Source organism: Buteo buteo, chromosome 10 (genome assembly GCF_964188355.1).
Source record: "Buteo buteo chromosome 10, bButBut1.hap1.1, whole genome shotgun sequence".
Classification (NCBI taxonomy): domain Eukaryota; kingdom Metazoa; phylum Chordata; class Aves; order Accipitriformes; family Accipitridae; genus Buteo; species Buteo buteo.
This window is the reverse complement of record NC_134180.1, coordinates 16,458,371-16,478,752: the sequence shown is the minus strand read 5'-3', so window position 1 is coordinate 16,478,752 and position 20,382 is coordinate 16,458,371. Positions and strand designations below refer to the sequence as shown.

Sequence of the window (20,382 nt, the reverse complement as noted above, 5' to 3'; positions counted from 1 at the left end):
TGTAAAAGCTGCTTTTGGATCCTAAAGGCTTCTCCCAAGATTTTAGGATTCTAGACTAAATGTCAAATGAGAGGTGTGGCCTATTTTAGTTCACTTTTGCATTTTAAGTCAATACAAATGTCATACAAAATAGCACTATGGAGCAAGCAACTCCTTTTTTATTCTTGCTTCTCACAACAGCTTAGACTTTTCACCTAAGACACAACAGAAGACTTCATACTATTTCCCTTTAAATAATTTTTTTAAATTCTGTTTGACTTCAGAGAGGATGAACTTGAACTTACACACTTCATGTCATATCTCTGCACCATGAAATAACATGTCTTTCATTTATAACCTTCTCCCTTTCTCCACTAACTCAGAAGACTAATACTGCCAACATTTCCACAAAGCATTCAGCAGCAAAACAGGGCCAGATTCACAGATGTTTCTAGCTCTCTCTATATATATCTATATGTGATCCATATATAAAAGCACTTACCTAATGAACACACAAGGCCTAGATCCTGTATACACACGCTATGTGTATTAATAGTAGTGTCAGTGGAAATGGCACATATAGGCAGTTTTACACTTAGAAGTCTACAGTATCTGAAACTGAAATTGCACTTTGATCTTCTGAGAAATCATTTTTTCATGATTAGACCCTAATTCAGAAAGATACTGAATGACGAAGATATTTCCTCACATGTTAAAAACTCGTTTTCAATTAATTGGTTTTTCAAGTTACTGGACAAGACTGCATTCCTTAAAATGAGGCAATCAAAATATTACTTGTATCTCCACCTGTCAGTATGACACTGATTTGGCTTTCTATAACCATAAACTTTTTACTGGCTATTTGTCATACCTCAGCAGTAGCAAACCAAAACAAATATGAATATACATTTTCAAAATGACAGCAGCATCTTCTAAGTACTTTAAAGCTACATATTTGATTTTAAATATCATTACTGGATTTCTTGAGATTCCTACCTGCATCTTTTTTCACAATTCATGTCTATTGTGCAAGATTCTTCAGAAAGTGCTGGTATAAAAACCATACCACCTCTCCTTCTGTTATTTATAAAGGGAGGCTTAGCCACTCTAAATCCACTTGGAGATCCAGGTTCTATAGATTCTAAAACAGTACTCTTGTACTCTCCCCCTTATTTATCTTTTTGCATGTGTCCTGGTTTCAGCTGGGATAGAGTTAACTGTCTTCCTAGTAGCTGGTACGGTGCTATGTTTTGAGTTCAGTACCCAAAGAATGTTGATAACACTGATGTTTTCCGTTGTTGCTAAGTAGTGTTTAGACTAAAGTCAAGGATTTTTCAGCTTCTCATGCCCAGTCAGCGAGAAAGCTGGAGGGGCACAAGAAGTTGGCACAGGACACAGCCAGGGCAGCTGACCCAAACTGGCCAACAGGATATTCCATACCATGTGACATCACATCTAGTATAGGAACTGGGGGGAGCGGCGGGGGGATTGCCGCCCTGGGTGTCGATTGGAGGGTGGTGAGCAATTGGACTATGCATCATTTGTACATTCCAATCCTTTTATTATTGCTGTTGTCACTTTATTAGTGTTATCATTATCATTATTAGTTTCTTCTTTTTATATTCTATTAAACCATTCTTATCTCAACCCACAAGTTTTACTTCTTTTCCCAATTTTCTCCCCCATCCCACTGGGCGGGGGGGGGGGGGAGTGAGTGAGGGGCTGCGTGGTGCTTAGTTACTGGCTGGGGTTAAACCATGACAGCATGTTTATTTTGTTTTGATTTTTAAGTGGAAAAAAATAAATCAAATGTGTAAGATCTAGTTTAACTAGTCTGCAATTTACTAACTTTGACCCCTTTGGGAGTCACAGGCAGTAACTTACTCAACACAGCCATGACGCTTTAGTGAGTTCTTTCACCTGATGGAAGAACTTATGCAACCATCTCCCTCTCTTCAAACCCACGTGGACCTAGGTGCTCATCAGGAGGAAAGGACTGGAAATGTTATGTTTCTTCACTGAATTTTTCATTCTTATCCAACTCTTAAATACTTTTTATGCTGTCCTGATTGTGTTTTATCAGAGAACTGGACTTCTCGTGAAACAAGTACTTACGTTGGGTAACTTGTTTCAAGGATAGCACTCCTGTTTTCTCCAAACTCTGCCATTTTCCAAAAAGCTAATTGTACCCTATGGCCAAAATATAATCCCTTGTCTTTCTTGAATAACTTGCATATCAGAAACAGTATTTTGTTAAGCAATGGCTTACACGCCTGGACAACTCCCAGTAGTCAGCTGAGCTAATTGCATTTGCAACTGACTAAGAGTGTGCCTCACGGCAGTTCTTTCAGATCAGCAGACAGTCCTAACCTGTCACTCCAAAGCAACTTGTTTGTGTGACTGTGCTCTAATTACTGATCTTTTCTGTTCAGACGACCACATCATTTATGATTTGTTAATCTATGGAGCACAGCCAGATCCCAGATACTACATCTTCTACAACATTTAAGACCAATTTACAGTGTTTCAAAAGAAATACTCTGCCAATTCCTTCCATGGCTACTAAAAGTGCAAAAGAGGCATCAGCTGGTCCCAGAAGATAACATTCTTAACATGTATCTTTTTATGGAAGAGGCTAACATATGTATGTCCATAGAAGCTGCCTGGTCTAAGGCTCTACCTGTTAAGAGGAGGATTCCTAAGAACAACTTGCAGAACAACAGGCTAAATTAGTCTTAGAGAATTTCTACAAAATGAGAGATAAAGCCCTTTTTAATAAGCCAAGAATATCCCTATTCTCTGGATAAATAAACCATACCTCTTCATTACACTCAGTATGTGGAGATTCTCCCTGGATTGTATTCCCCTTTCAATCAGTTTCCTGTTGCACAAATGAACTCTGTAAGTGTTCCTTAAAACCACCCCAATATGGCTATCGACATAACACTGTATACCTCTCCTTGAACTAATGGTGTATCATTTCAGGACAAAAGGGAGTGGTCCTTCCATTCTGTTGTTTTGTAGGGAAGGAGCACGCACAGACTCTTAGCAGTCTGATCAAAGCGTTAACTATTGATTAAATTAAAATGAAAACAAAAACGTCAGGTCTAGATTTTGGTACTGCAGGAAAGTAAATGCGAGCTTATATGCATAGCCTCTTTATGTCTCAAAAATAGCTTTCTCCTTCCTAAGTAGTGCCACTGATTGATGCTATTCAGGCAAATGTCTAAGAACATTTTGTTCAGTAATTATTGTGGGCTTGAGCACACAGACTATAGAAGAAAAATCTATTTTAAACTCAAAACTCAGTGTGACCTTCACTGAAGGCATGGCTGTGACTAACAGAGATGTCATGCTTATTATCTTTACCAGATGCAGAAGCTCAAAACAAACTATTGAGCTCATTAGAAGACACAAAGCAAGGGATAGCACCCAACAGTCATAGCAACAAATTACTGGGATCCAGGCAAACTAGCTAACTACAAATTGAAGTGGGAATAAAAGAGTGAGCATACGACCTATAGTAATCATTCACAGCAAACCCAGAAGTCAAACAAACAGCCTGATTCTTGATGGTCTTTGAACTGTCAAGAACGAATATACGAAAATGCTAGCACATCTCGGTGACTAACAGATGAAAAAATGTTTATTGAAAATTAGACAAAAATACATGCAATAGGCAAGTACTGCAGCCAGGGATCTGATTAAAATTCTTGCCAGGAAGAACTTCATATAGCTAGAAAACATATTTCTATAAAAACACTTCCATGTCACTGATGCAATGTGCCTCCTCCCCTCAAGCACGCCTGCTGCACTTCTGTGACTTTAGCAGAGTTCTAACTCTTCCGGTCAAAGAGAATTAAACAGAATTTTTCTACAGTTTCCCTAGAGCCACATAATTTGTTAGAGTGCAGTCACTGGTAAGTAGCAAGAGATATTTGCTCTTCACTTTTGTTTCCACAAAACTGTCCTCTTACCATTTTGATGTCCACACCTCAATAGATCTTGTGTACTCTCATTGAAATTGTAGAACAATGTTCAGTGGAATTACACAACATATACATTAGAATAACAGAACTGGGCTCAGGACTTTGGCACAGAGTTTTCTATCAGTTTTGCCTTACTTATAAATCCATTTTTGTTTGTTACTGCTATTCTTATTTCTCTTCTTGAGTCTTGAATCTCACAAAGGATTCTTTTGGGTTTACTGATATAATGCCCTACTCTCACAATCCTATGGCATTCTGAAGAAGAAACAGACCTACGTTTTGAATGAGGGTGGATTTCTGTCTCTACATTTCTCTCAAAATCCAAAAGTGATAGGTAGGAGTTACAAGTGTTATAATCCACCAATCTCAGGCTTTTGGCTATACTTGAAAAAAAAGCATTTGCTTTATGTAACGTAATTTTTATGTATTCTAATAAAAAATAACTTCACTTAGAGGGTGGTCGGTCAGTGGAACAGGCTCCCCAGGGAAGTGGTCACAGCACTAAGCCTGTCAGAGTTCAAGGAGCATCAGGACGCTCTTCATCATATGGTTTAGTGTTAGGTAGGAGGGAGTGGGACTCAGTGATGCTTATGGGTCCCTTCCAACTCAAGATATTCTATGATTTTATTGTTTCCTGTTGAGGTCACAAAGTGGGCACCTACCTTATCACTGAGATCAAGGGTTTCACTCGTAAGTAACCTAGTGCCAAAATTCACTGGGTACAACCCAGCATCTGCCTTGGAAGGTTTGGGTAGTCCTTGGAAAGGATCAGTGGAGAAAGCTGGAGTTCAAAAGGACATTTACTGTAGTCTCAAATCCATGCTTAATTGTAATGAGAAAAGGCCAAGCAAAGCAAGGTTGTGAATAACCAACATCTTCCCTCTCGACACAGCCAAAGACATCATGAGAGGCTGTCAGGAGTATGAATATGTTCCAGCAAATCAATGGATAAACTGGAAACTTTATTTCAGCATCTTTATCAGATTATGAGATTGTTACCAGTTGTGGCTGGAAATCAAAACCACCTCAAGAAACGGAACAAAATTCTGCTTACATTTTATGGGCATTTCCTCTTCAGGAGCGTTCTAAGCAGACTGGAAATCCTATTGGCATTGCTGCTATTCTTGAACAAACACATTATCACGGTAGTTACAGCCTTGGTGCATTTTAGTCAAACAGAAATATTGCAGTCTCTCACTCTGCACATGCCATATTTTTCACCTTCTCTGTTAGACTGTTATAATTCTTTGTTACAAATAATGAATGAAAGCAACACCTCTGAATCTAATTAGAAAAAAAGAATACAGTCAATCCAATTTTTAACAAATAAATATAACTGAGTGGATCACACCAGTATTCCGTAAGAGCCTACTTTGTCTCTGGATACATTTTCAGTGCCCATTCATTATCTTTAAAAACATCAGCTTCTTTCATCCATAAAGATGAAATAACTGTGCTTATCAAAATGCTAAATTTCATGTAGACATCTTGTGAAACTTTAAGCTACTAAAGAAATAGCATTTTCAGTAGGGAAAAGTCTTCAGGTTGAGGTCTGCCAACAGATATGAGGGGTCATCTTCAATGCACAATCAAGTATCTGTTTTGGCAGAAGTTGTCAAATAATAGAAGCCACATAAAAAAAAAAAAAGGAAAAATGTCATTAAAGAAAAGCAGCTAGGTCTAAGTACAAAGAATATGTTCCTTTCATCTGAGATTTTAAACCTTGGAATTAGCTTCCCGAACACACTAGGATTAAAGAAAGAAAATTTTACAGGTAGATATTCAGAATCTCCAAGACAAGAGGGTAAAGACAAAAATCAATTCTTCATGGAATAATTTTATTTTAAAGTATCCTACAATAACATAAAAGAGGTCAGCAATGTACTGAGTATATCTCATTTTTCATGAAATTGTCTTAACAATAAAGCAGGGAAGCTCTTTATGAATTATCTCCCTTGAAAAGACTTGAAAGACCAGCCTGCAAATTGTTGACATGAAGATGTCAGATGAAAAGAAAAAAATATCCAATCCATTTTATTGCACATTGGATATATTTACATTGGGCTAAGCTATGCACTCTCATGAGTCACAATTTTAAGATGTCAGGATAAATAATTAGACAGCTTTAAGTCTTATTTAAGGCATATTACTAGTTCTTGACCACTGTGTCACTTAAAGAACAGGGCATAATTTTAAAATTGCTAAGTGAAAGTTATAAAATTAGATATTCATTAAATTATGATCATTTACATTTTGACAGTCCATAATAGTTTTAAGATTGCTATGAAGATCTTTTGCCTTTTTACGCTGTGATAGCTAAATCCCTGTGGAATTATTAGGACTTGACAGCTCTACATAAAGTTGAAATAATGGGGTTTGGCATCTGAGATCTTCTTAATCCTTTTCCGTCAATACTGCTGCAATAATTGAAAATGTCAAGCTAAAATGACTCTGAGCCTCAGACACCTGTCACTTATAATTATACAAAAAAATTGGTATGATTATTACACTGTATGTTCCATCATGGAACCACAATACTGAAAGCATAATTACTTCAGGCTGTTCAATTTGTTTCAATGTAAAGCAAAAAAAATAAATCACGTGGTCAGGGCTTTCAAGGAAGCACTACTCAACTATCAGAAGAAAATTACCCTCTTCTGCAGGACGGGACAAACTGTGGTTTCTAATTCATCAATGTCTATGAAAAATGGCACTGATACTGTCACTGAAAACAACAGTTGCATGAGATATAGTTTAAGTAACAGACACCAACAATATCTGTTCAGATATACATGTGCAGTCACACATGCAGCCTCTTCAGAGCAGTGTGATGTGTATATATATATATATATATATTTGTAGTTGCTACACATAACTGTAGGTAATTGTTGATGTTTGCAATTTTAATCAAGACTTTTTTTCTCATGCTCTTCCTTGAGATAATCCAGCACTACTAAATATTCTCTGGCTAATTTCTAAAAAAAAGAAGATACTCAACTATATTATAAATGATTGCTTGTAATTGGTATCATTGGACACTTTTAATTACTACTCTTATTGCAAAGGTAATGGCTTGTGAAAATTGTTGGCAGAATGTGAGGTCACCATTATACAAAGTTAAACAGTTAAAAGCATTTTTGTTAATTACAGGTTCTGAGAGTGGGCATTCGATAATTTAATACTCAGTAGGTAATCAGCATTTGATTTTTGATCTCTTCCGCTCCCTAAAACTTCAGGTGAGTTGAGTTCCAGTAGGTACCAACACTAAAAATAATCATCGTAATAAAACACACAACCACTTTACAGTCTGTGAACTGTAGGAGTAATAAACCTCCTCTATTAGAAAGCTTGTTCTTTTAAAGATAACTCTTCTAAATTTCCTTGGTTCCCATGTTTTGGGCTCAGACCTTGTTATATTAGATCCCAGGAATTCAATGAAAATATAATAAAAGACAAATGCATACTTTTGTAATAGTGGCTATTTTGTTATTTAATGAATTTTACTGATTAAACAAAACCAAGCAAACTATAAATTTGATATTTCGTATAAGTGATGATTCTCAGCTGCTTTGTCTAGTCCACTGTGCTTCACTTTTATTCAAATGACCCTCAGATACCTAGATACAAGACCACATCTTGGCTAGATACTAAAATAAGCAACAGACCAATGATCCCAGCAGCTAAGACCCAATGAAATGGCTGAATGAATGCCAGAATCACAGAATGATTGAGGTCGGAAGGGACATCTGCAGGTCACCTGATCCACCCTTCCTCTTTAAGCAGGGCCACCCAGAGCCAGTTGCCCAGGACCACGTCTAGATGGTTATTGAGTATCTCCAAGAATGGAGACTCCACAACCTCTCTGAGCAACCTGTTCTAGTGTTTGGTCACATGCATCCAAAGATCCTGGAATCACACCTGTTGGTGGTGAGATTACAATTAAACTTTCACTAAAAAAATTAATCCAATCAAGTAAGAAGCTTTTAGAAAAGGGCAGTTGAGTGGTCAGAGCAATTCTCAGGACATACAAGAAACTCAGGTTCAAATGCTATATTTCTGACCTACAAATTCTAACATGGAGTATGATTCCAAAAATTACCTTAGCATTTCTTTTCTTGTATACAAATATATGCATCACTAAGTCAAATATTTAGGGATGAGAAGAAAAATTTTTTGAAAATTTTTTTTTAACAGTATTGCAGCAGAGGAAATACAATTTTTGAAAAAAAATGCTTAATTTGTGTAAAATGTCTATTTTTAGATTTTTCAAGTGGATACATTAAATCCTCAGTTCAAAACATAGGTAACCAGAAACATGAAGGATACCACCCGTCCTTCCCACAGAATCAAGCCTCTTTGTTTCCTACAAGAGAAAAAGACAGATTTTATATATGAATTATTAATTATCCTCTTTAAAGTATACCTAACTATAAATCTTCATTATAGTCACTTAGGTTGTGTCTTAAATTGCAGGAATTAGGGGCATTCAAATTCATGGTAAGACCTGGACACTTACAAGAGCCTCCTCCCTTCCATATCTTGGTTTCCATGGGAAGGAAATCTTGGTTTACAGGCTGGAATACATGATACATATTTGGCAAGTTCCACGGCTTGGATAATTGAAGTACCAGGACTGCAGAACACAACTCTGAGAACATCTGATCCACAAGCATACTTACTTCAAAGTGATAGCAACTCAAAACTTACTGTTTTAAGTAAGAAAGGAAAATATTGGTTGCTTATTTCTGTCAAATAAACAAACTAGGTTTATGCTGGAAATCAAGATACAGTTTTATACAATGTGAAATAATACCACATATATCTCTGTAGAACTATATTTGAGACTGCCTGGGCACCTGAGCTCCCAAGCAGTACTGAAGCAGTGATTAATGACTGTTTGGGCTTTGATTCTCCTTTAACTAATTTTACAGACCTGTAACCACTATTGCCACTGGAGTCAAACAAAAAACCCAGATAAGATGTATGAAACAACCAGACCAAAGCTTCTAGAGTAACAGGTCATGCTAGTGCTGCCTATCAAAATGATTGTTGCAAATGCATCTGGTCCATCATCCATCATGCCACATATTCAGACTTTCTAATAAAAAACTTGCAATTTTCACCTGGGATTTATTCCAAGTCCTGTTGTTCTAGGTGCAGAACCTTACAGCTGTTGTTAGGAAGAAAATACTATTCTTTGATTCTGATTTGACTCACAGCTGAGGGCCCTTCATAGAAATTTTGCTAAGTGATTAACTGCCAATGTTATTTTCCAGCTCAAAAAGTACATATTTAATAATGTGATCCCTGAAAAGGCTGACTTTTTCAGAATGTCTGACAGCAGAGTCTCCACGGAAGTCCTGACGAAAGACACATTCATCTTCTTCTGGTCGACTGAGGCCACAGCCTCTAGATTCCCCACTTTGGTGGACTTAATTTAACAAGAAATGCATGATTGAAAGACACCGTGTTATAGACAGGCAGTGGGTGAAGGAGAGCAAGGATTTATCTGACCTAACTTTGACAGTATTTTTGCCAGTACTTTCTAAAATTTTCAGAAGGGGAGGAAGAGATACAGACACTGAGAAGGAGAAATGTTGATCGTAAAGGACAGCTTTTCCCATTTAAGAAATGTGCTATAGTCTTCTGATAAATTTTAAATTTAGTGATTATAGAACTTAATGAAAAAATAAAAAAATATATTAAGCAGTAGCATTTCTCAGCTTTAGAACAGCCCAAGGAAAATTTTTGGCATCAGTATTGCTTTTTGTCATTTGTCTTTTGGGGTAATTCCACAAACAGCCGATTGGCATAAGAGCTTAGTGAATTTTAGATTCATTTCTAGAAATAATTGCAAATAACTGACTGAATGTGATGTTTTTCTGCTCATGTCATATTACTCAATGTTTCCTAGTTTGTCTAGAAAAAGAACAGTTCATATATGTATGAAATGTCATAATTTTTAGGTTTGGATTATGAATCTGAGATATATATCCATAGTTAAGTGTTATTCATTATATGTTACTCACTATCATTACTCAGATGTTGCTATGGTTCTGAAAAAGCCATTTTAATACTCACTAATATGCAAACAATGTGCAACCTGTGGGACAGAACCAACTTGTGATAACTTGGTAGTGTATCTACTCCAAAAACTTTCTTATATAAATGATGGTGATTGAGCCCTGTTTCAAAGGCAAAACACTGGAGTACAAAAACACTGACTCAGGTATCTTTGCATAAAACTGCATTGTATAATTTACTTACACTCAGAATAATTGCAGAGTCATGTACCATTTCAGCAAAGACAACCTGAAGAAAGAATAAGCTTGTATCTTTTAGTCATTGATCTCCCATTCTTTCAAAACTCCTCAGAGACACTGTATTCACGTTTTTATTTTAAACTCAAAATTGGGATTGCATTGGTTAAAATTGATCTGTCTTTTCTAAAACTAGGTAGTCTTGTATACAATCTCTGGAAGTTCATTTGCACTGAAACACAAACACTGTGTTAATTCTTTTAATATCACCAAACTGATTCATATTACCAATAGAACATGAAAACATCTGTGTTTTCAGGTCACAGAGATGTTTTATGCTAATGGGAGAAACATCCAACCTTATATAATATTTATTTTGGCTTCTATTTCTCTGTGATGGTGACAACACTGAACTTCCACCCTCTTCACTTTCAGGAGTGAACTTTGCTGGTTTATGACTTCAAACTGCTTCTTTTTAACTTCATCATCTCTTTCTTTTCCTTTCTCACCAGACTTCAAGCTCTTCTTTTCCTCTTTTCCACATTCCTCCAGATCATCCATTCTTTATTATATCACTTCCCCATTGCAGTTTTCCCAAATACTAGCTTCTCCCTCATCTTCTGTCCCTGAGGCTTTTCTGAGCTTTAGTGCAAATGTAATAATCACTTCAACCCATCAGTTCAAGGTTTTGAAGAACACATCATCACACTAACAGTGATGTAATTAATACTACTATAATACTTCATCAGAACATCACTGATTACTTTCTCATAATGAATTACATTAATACTTCATGTGAAAGTTGTTTTCCAAGACAGAAATGGAACCAGAGAAGATACATATCTAGAGAAGAATACACATCAAAGACAGTACCGAAAAAATCTATTTTATGAGAAAGGAAAGAAATTTAAAATTTTTCCCTGTTGATTTTTCCAAAGAAACTTTAAGCTTGTTTTTTTGCTTGCTTAAATGGTTCACCATTTCTGTTCCAATGCAAATCTTTATCTTAACCTGCTTGTTATAACAAGCTATAACCACAGAACATTTTCAAATTAATTAAAGCTATGTTGTCTTGAGGCTTAAAAAGCCAGTGCAGCTTTTGATGTGTATATGAGAGGGAACAACAAGAGGGAGGAAGCAGGTTATAGGTTACTTAGCTATAAATTATTCTTAGGATTACTTGGTAGTAAAAATGAAAAGTAAAAATAAGAATGTTATTGTGAAATTAGTCCCCTGCCCATCCCCACAATATTTCATATAAATAGTAACTGCTTCTCTTAGAGGAAGAAATGATGACTTGTGCAGGCATGTCCTGGTAGTAATGAGCTAGCTGAGTTACCAAAAAGAAATTTTATATGCAGCAACCTGAATCAGGCACTCTGTTCTAATGAATTCAGTTTTAATGAGAAAGAGAATCAGACTTTATATATGAAAGATGTTGACTACTCAACTCAAGATGATACTTATTGTTATGAATATTACCTACCATTAAAAAAGAAAATGTTCACTCTCATATACAATATTGGAAGGGGAAGTCAGGAAAGCACTAGGTTAACCTTTCAGCATCAAGTATATGCTACAGGATTGAACTGCCAGTGACTTTAAAACAACTACAGAATACACAGCAGGCAGCATTAACTGAAATCAACAGGTGTTTTTCACTGAGTTCAATGACACCAGAATGCAACATTCTCAAAACTCATTGTCAGAATTTTGGCCCTGATAACCTAACTAACCTGATCTAACCAATAATAAAGTCACATATTTAATAAGTACCCTAACATTTGTACTTTATTCGAGTATGGTGTTGCTGAATCATCAATATGTTCAAGACAGAAGAAAACACTGGTAACTTGTCTGTTCAGTTGATTTCTGCTACAAATTATTTGTACAAGATCAGTTCAACTCAGGCAGAAACTGCTCTGCCCCAGCTGATCTTACCATTCTTACCACTTTATCTTAAATTTTATACTGAACCTTTCCTCCTACCCGGGACGTCTCAGTCTATCTTGACCTATATCAAGCCATCCCTGCCTATTTATGAAATTTCTGCTCTTTTCCACTGACCCTCCTCAGCATTTGTGTTCTTCCTTTCCTTCCAGTTTGCAGTGACTACAGGTTGCTGAAGGATTATGTCTATCTAGTTCATTCTGGTCACATTATGATGGAAAAATTGCTTAACATAAAGCATATAAATACTTCCGTTAGCTTTGCTGAATCAGGATGATTTAGTTAGTTCTTATAATCTTGTTGCCTTCTATTGTTTTCATAATCTTCCTTTGGAACTAAAAGCTTATGTTATTTTTGGTTATTTGGTAAATAAATGTGGTTTTATCATGTTTTTTTGTTTGTACTACAGTACAAATGTGAGGGTTCTGCACGAACTACCCATATATCCAAATATCTGTTTGGAATTAGTACTGTTCTTAAATAAATACGGTTGTAATAGAACCATTAAAAAATCTTTGTATCTGACAAAAAAATAAAAATCCTTTCATTGATTGTCTCTCTATTCTTCCTATGCATTTGGGTATGAAGGCTGAGGCACTGGCAGTCTACCAGACTTCTCAATGGATAATTTCCTCCAAATGATGAACTACAGCTATTTTTATTTCTGTATTTTTATATGCTCCACTAGCTCCTTTTTTGTTATTGGTATAACAAAAAGAAGTAATTCATTGCATTGTTATGGGATAGTCAGCTGCTTCTCTTTCTCCCTCTCTCTATGTCCCTCTCTCTATATATACATATATACTTATATATCTGTTGACTCATTCAAGTAATTAACCAAACTCATCTTGATATCAAAACTAGGAAACTCCAAATACATCATGCTTTGTTCTTGCAGTTTGGAGTGAAACATTTCAAGTGAAATCAAGAGTGTTCTAACACAGAGCCTTTAGTGTTGTCAGTCAAAATAAGAAGGGAATAACAATAACAGCCTTTGGGTTCTTCCTCAGTAATTCCAGAGCACCTAAGTTAACACTTCCATCTACTAACTTTTGTCCCACCTATGTCCTAAAGCTAGAGCAAAATACTAATAAAGCAGCCTACATCTCATCCTCAGTCACAAGTGAAATATTACGCCCTAAAATTGTTTAACAAGCTAATTTGTCTGTTTATCTTCCATACAAGCAACTCCAGCTTTTCTTTTATATTCCCCCTCATGTTTGCAATGATTACCCTATAAATACTGTAAAGATACTTTCTGTCCCCCTTTAAATCCTTTATGAAAACCCTGCCTTTCTGGGAAATCTACAAAACCCTTGATGCTGATATGCCAGGAAGTAATCTATCTTTCTAACCAGCACTATTTATTGGGTTTCTTCACTCTTCTATTTGTCATACCTATCCACCATGTTATGTCTTAGACTTAATTCCTAAGCACCTGGAGCAAGGATCATTTATTAATTCTGTTTGTACAACATCAAGTGCAACAGGGTTATGAATTATGCCAGAGCTGACAAATTAAATAAATAGCCTGTCTTTCCCCTGAGAGTCTCAAACTCTGGTTTTCAGAACATTTGTAAGAAAGTACTGGAACTGTATAAAGTGACTCGGATGGTGAGCACAAAAAATAAATTCTATGGACATTTCTCTCAAACTTAGGAATGCATGCTTTTCAAATTTGCTGAGTCTCCTAAAGATTTCTGTTTCAAGAAATCTTTCAATATTTTTTTTTCCCCAAAGACAAAACCCTGCATAAAGTGAACATGAGTTTAGGTGCAGGAATAGAACACTAGAAACTATGGATTTATAGATACAGGTATCTATCAATTATAAGACACGCAAGCAATGATTGTTCATTACTCTCTGGTTCTCTGGTAATCACTTGATCAAACCTTAAATATTCCCTTTAATCAGAAATGAAGTAAACACATCTGAAAGCCACATACATGCACACAGATTGGGTTTTTGCATTCATAAATATCTCCAAAGGGGTTTATCTGTCTAAGGGTTTACATGACATATCCGTTTCATAAGGCAGTAAATGGTTGTGTGCATGCAAAGCAGCTATACTTTGGCATTCCAACTTTCCAAATGTGTATTATTCCTTTTGACTCTTGAGAATAATTGTCGTGGTTTATCCCCAGCCAGCATCTAAACACCACGCAGCAGCTCGCTTGGGAAAAGAAGTAAAACTCGTGGGTTGAGATAAGAACGGTTTAATAGAATATAAAAAGAAGAAACTAATGATGATAATGATAACACTAATAAAGTGACAGCAGTAATGATAAAAGGATTGGAATATACAAATGATGCACAGTGCAATTGGTCACCACCCGCCAATCGACACCCAGTTAGTCCCCGAGTGGCAATCCCCTGCCCCCACTCCCCCCAGTTCCTATTCTAGATGGGACGTTCCATGGTATGGAATACCCCATTTATGCCACTTTGGGTCAGCTGCCCTGGCTGTGTCCTGTGCCAACTTCTTGTGCCCCTCCAGCTTTCTCGCTGACTGGGCATGAGAAGCTGAAAAAGCCTTGACTTTAGACTAAACATTACTTAGCAACAACTGAAAACATCAGTGTGTTATCAACATTCTTTTTATACTGAACTCAAAACATAGCACTGTACCAGCTACTGGGAAGACAATTAACTCTATCCCAGCTGAAACCAGGACAATAATATAAAGGAGATTTTTTAGAAATGGTTTTGATGAAACTGATGAAAATCTGTTGCACTCTGTTCACAGATAAGAGTCAAGCAGATTCAGTCAGAAGCATTAGCCTTCTATTCTGTCACTGGAAGGCTTTGAAATCAACCCACTTAACATTTAAAAGTTTCAGCTTGCAGGATTTGGAAAATATACACATAAGCCCTTGCCACTATTTCATGACAGGTGACAAAGAAAAGAAGATGTCCTTTCAATCTTCTGCTCCAATCCAGCTTAACTAGTGAAAAGCTCCTACTGAAGAATAAAGAGTGATGGTTTTAAAAGAAAGGGGGAATAAAAGGGGTGAAATGAGAACAGAAAAATGAACTGTCATGGCAACCGAGAGATTAATTCAATCTGGCCCATCCTAATTATCACGAGGGCAAATCCTAGATTTTGAGTGGCTTAGTACACAAGATAGGTCAAACTGGACTTGATATTACCGTTAATCCATCATAGACCTCACAATGAATTGGCATATAGTCCCACATATCCTGTCACTTAGTAACAGAATTCAAAGGCTTCATTTTTGTCATTCTGAAAGACAGTTTTTCAAGGTGAAAGTTTTTTAAACTAGTAACCAATATAAGTTTTTTATTCATGCAAGTAGACCTGCTGGTCTAAGTGTTCATAAAAAGGGAAAAAACCAAGTCATTAATTACATGCTTAAAAAGATATGTAACTTGACAAATATACTTGGTATTCACTACAATACTGAACAGAACATGCTCGTTTCAGAAAAGTAGTGAAGTGGCACTGTCAGCTAAGACCTTTTCTCTGGAGAGGCTGGGGTCACAGCTCTCGTATGCTAAGAGAAAGCTTTTCAAAGATTCAAAGTTTCCCAAAATGTTTATCTTCAGTAAATATGGAAACTGACTGTATACTCCTAAAATTCAAGCCTGCACACTGTATTGGCAAAAAATCAACTGTGGTTGCAAAAGGATGCAAAAGAAAGGATTTTCAACACCATGTACACGACAAGTTGTTATTATTTCAATACAGATGCAGTTAGTCTGATCTGTAATCACATTCAAATTGTATGTGCAAATTCTGACCTCAGTCAAACTACAGAAAGAATGAAGAAATAAGCAATCTGTTCCTATAAACTGTTGAATTTTCTGAAAATCTGACCCAAGGGAGATAGATAACCTTGGTTAGTCTTTATAAAACTGAAACCATATCCAGCCCTATTATTCTTCATCATTCAATCAAATTTAAATAAATACAGTTTTCCCCTCTCAGACTGACCATACCTGTGCACTTCTGCTATTGAAACTGAAGAGCATATGATTAACAAAGGACAAAGAAAATACAGAACACTAAGACTGTAATATTACATTTCCTCAGGAAGATGGAATTGTAAAAGATAGGGAATGGCAGAAAGAACACTAAATAGAATCCCTTAGATAGAGGTTTCCTTTCCCAATTGGATAGAAATCCAGTTGATAAAACTGGATACAAATCACATAGAAATAAATTATTACCATCTACATTTTAATATTCTAGTTAAATTTGATTTAAGGCCATTTTCAGAAAGAACAAGTTTTCTGCACAGGTACACATACCAAGGAAAAAAAAAGAGAATTAATTCCAACATGCACGTAAACCATGCTTTAAAACTATGTCAGCAGAAAAGCATTTTTACATGGAAGAAGGAAAAGTACAAAGAAAGAATTTTTCATATCAAAGGCAGTGCTTGACAAGAGAAGGGGCATCAGCTTCCTGAAAGAAAGAACTCTTCTTCTCAAGGCAGTCTGACATGAACCCCCTGGGAGAGAAAAAGAACCAAGTCAAAAATACTGACATGAGAATGGCTGATGTTCTTTAATCTTTGTTACCTGTGTTCCATACAACTTAGAGGCACAGCTTCACACAAAACAAAAATTCTTGGGATTTAAGAATAAATCTGTCCTACTCTGCTCTTTTTTAAAATGGCAGGGCTTATTCATCCTATGCTTATTTTTCTGTTTTTACTTCTGGAATAGCAACTAATGATTTATCTTGACAGATACAAAAGATTGCTGAGGGGGAAGGTCCTTCTGGCCTATGGCAAATGAAAATGATTACAGAGAGATCTAGACTGTGAGATGTCACAGCAGTTGGAATACACACTGGCAGGGAGGAAGCCCACTGGCTGTGGAACACCAGATATAGCATGCAATATTATATGGCTTGATCATGAGTACCATGATACAAGCATATGTTGTGCTTCTCAGGCAAATTATCCATAATCATACCTCACAGATAGCCATGTATGTAATTTATTCTAATATGCTTGTCATTCTACCAAAGCAGAATCTCCTATCTAGACATGTGAATCATTGTCATAGTTTGTAGTCAAATTACTGTAATTGGGCATGAGTTACTTTACTGTGGGATCACAACTATTACATAATGAGGTAGCAATGGCATTTTGCAATCACTTTGTGTTGATTTCTCATTTGCTGCTCATCTCTGTGTAGTCAGATGACTTAAGTAACTTTGTAATCATATGCTATCCAACCACTCTAAAATGTTATAACATTTTAAAATGTTATCACAGTCACAAGAATTTTTGTGCTACTATAGTCAATGGATATCAATACAGCACAGCTGGGATAGCTAATGGACCAGGCTTTTTCTAAAGTTAAGGTCTCGGGGATTTTTTAGTGCTGTGATCAACTAGTAATTTAGAGACTATTAATTAATGCTTAGTTAGTTTGCACAAATTAATGCTAGAAACCACATATAGCATCAAAGTATGTCCAGCTATTAGACCAAACCAGGTTGCTCAGGGCTTTATCCCATCTGATCTTGAAAACCTGCAGGGATGAAGACTGTACAACTTCTCTGGGCAAACTGCTCCATTGCTTGACTGTCCTCATTGTAAAAAAGATTTCCCTAAATCCACTTGAAACCTCTGTTGCTTCAACTTATCTCCATTGTCTCTTGGCATCCCACCATACAGCCCTGTGAAAACCTTGGCTCCACCTTCTTGATCACTTCATCATACATGTTGGAATTTGTTTGAAATATTACGTTCGCCTGAAGATTTCTCTTCTCCAGGCTGAACGAGCTCCTGTTCCCTCAGCCTCTCATCACAGGCACATGCTGGATCTTACAAGCATATTGCTGGTCCTCTGCTGAACTCACTCCTATTGACTGATGTCCTTCTGTATTGGGAGGCCCAAAACTGGATGTAGTATTCTAGATTTGTTCTAATAATGAGTGCTGAGTAGAGGCAGATAATCACTTCCCTAGCTGTACTGGCTACAGTTCTGTTAATATAGCCCAGGATGCTATCGGCCTTCTACGCTACTAGGGCATAGTGCCAGTTCACATTCAGCCTCCTGTCTGTCAAGACTCCCAAGTCGCATACTGTAAAAATTTTCAGCAGAAAAAAAATATAAAAGAAGTTATATGTTAATTTTACTTCACAGTTATAGTCTACCTAACATGTAATGGTCCATTAACTTGGCATTGGAGAGACCTTACCAACTTTCACTGAAACCTATCAAGTCTTGTTGCTTTCAACAGGCTTTGAATTTCATCCTAACTACCAGTTACCATGAATAAACCCAAAATCTACGTGTGTTCTGTGTTCTTCTTTCTTCACTCTTCTAAGGGTGCAGATAAGCCTATCTAGAGTGCATGCACATATATGTGTACCTTCAAGAGCTCTAGTTCTACAACTGCCATCTACTAGGGACAGGAGAATAAAACTGCAAGATCTGCTTGGTGGATGGCACTGAAATTTCCATTTTACTCTGAATAGAATTTTGAGCAGAGAGCAAATGAAGAGCAAAGAATTCTAAAAGCAATGAAGATTGGAAGTGCTATGAATGGCCCCGGTTGCATATCTGACTCAAGCAAGTGCTCCCCATTGAAGAAGTAATGCATGATCAAGCTCCAGATAAATTTTATAAACACTAAGATTCCATTAATAGTTTATATTTAATGGAGGACTAAGTAGGAAACCTAAATTATTAGAGTGACTTTCTAAAAGCAGAAAAGAAGCACTGGAAGATAGAGAAATACAACATCCACAAAATTTACACTACAGTTTACTGAAATACACAGGAATTTGTATTTTTAATCAAGCCCATATCCCAGCAATGAAGGCTCTGTATGAATATATACTAAGATGCAGTAATAGAATAAGGATCAGTTAAGGAAAAGAGATATCCAGTGAATAGCAACAGAAGTGGAAATGGGTCAATGTATTCAAATCAAAGATTGATGTGTGTCATTATCATATGGCCTTCTAGTGCTTGTTTTCCTAGTGAGTTTAATACTGCATGTGACACAGCTATACCCCATTATGCATTACAGACACTGTAGGTTATACTACTAAGATTGGTTCCCTTCCTTAATTATTAAATCACTTATTTGCTTTTGTTCTTTAGATTTATGTCATGCAGACTGAACTGTGGAAAATTACACCCTTACTGTGAATCAGTAATAAGCACTGCTTTGTTTCATTGTCCAAATGCAAGAAATGACACTTGTCTGCAGAACTGCATTTGCATTTAAATACTTCTACCTTATAAAAAGCACTTTCTAGAAGTATTAATTAGGCTACAGTATTAAAATACTGTCTAGAATGTGCTTAGTTTAATAACAGCATGTTGTAAGAACTCATTTAATGCAAAAACAGTACAGTTACAGAATTATGATTGGTTTATATTACTGAACACCATTCATATATAAACAACAGGTTTACATCTCATCTTTCTAAAATTTCTCTTACACAAGAGTATCACAGAAGTCTTCTGTGCAGAATTAGGTAGTTACGCTTTGCTTTTATAAAGGGCATATGCTGCTTCAAGTTATGTTTGATATCAGTTCATCTGACAGCCAAGAGTTAAATCAGGCAAGGCTGTTAAGGTGAAAATCAATAGCAAAGAGCACAATGAAAGAAGTAAGATACTTATAGAAGACAACTTCAAAGTAGTTAAAATAACATTGGCTTGAGCTATTTACCAGGTATGAGCTAGTGGTCTGGCACCACCCAGGCTGCTGGCTATGTTTATTCTTTTCTGGCTGATAGTCTATAGTGGAAGGAAATCCCCAACCTTAAAATGTTGGCCAGGGAAAGTAGGAAGAGCTGAATAACAATCTAGGAGCTTACAGCTTAAAATCACTTCAAAGAAACAGCTGGATACTTAGGGAGGTACTAAATGTATAACAGAGGTAAAAAGAAGCCCGTTATGCATACTAAGTAGCTAGACTTGAAGTCATTAGTTTCCAGAGTTAACCATTCAGGCACTTCAAAATGCAGACATTCTTTGTAAAATACAAACCTGCCTTTCAATTGTCTAAAGTCATCTTATGTTCCTTATTTTCCTCCCACCTCTACTGCTACACATTACCTTTTCACTGCCAGAATTCTCATCCTTCTTTAATGTGAGAAGGCTGACCCACCCTCTTTCTTTCTCTCAAAGCAAACAGAGCTTGTGCTTCTTTCAAACACAGTATAATTCAAAGAAACTCTTTGAGAAGGGTTTTGAAGACAAGT

General features: G+C 36.4%; 1 long non-coding RNA gene across 2 annotated transcripts in view; it reads right to left on the bottom strand.

Annotated features, from left to right (window-relative positions):
• Window positions 1–8,210: 8,210 nt before the first annotated feature.
• LOC142035459 (uncharacterized) overlaps window positions 8,211–20,382 on the bottom strand; it is an 86,388-nt gene continuing 74,216 nt past the window's right edge. The window contains exon 6 of one of the 2 annotated variants that reach the window (XR_012651885.1): window positions 8,211–8,331. This is a non-coding gene — a long non-coding RNA (uncharacterized LOC142035459). Of the gene's footprint in view, window positions 8,332–16,382; window positions 16,654–20,382 lie in introns of those variants that run through there. The other variant, XR_012651888.1, reaches the window with a different exon arrangement.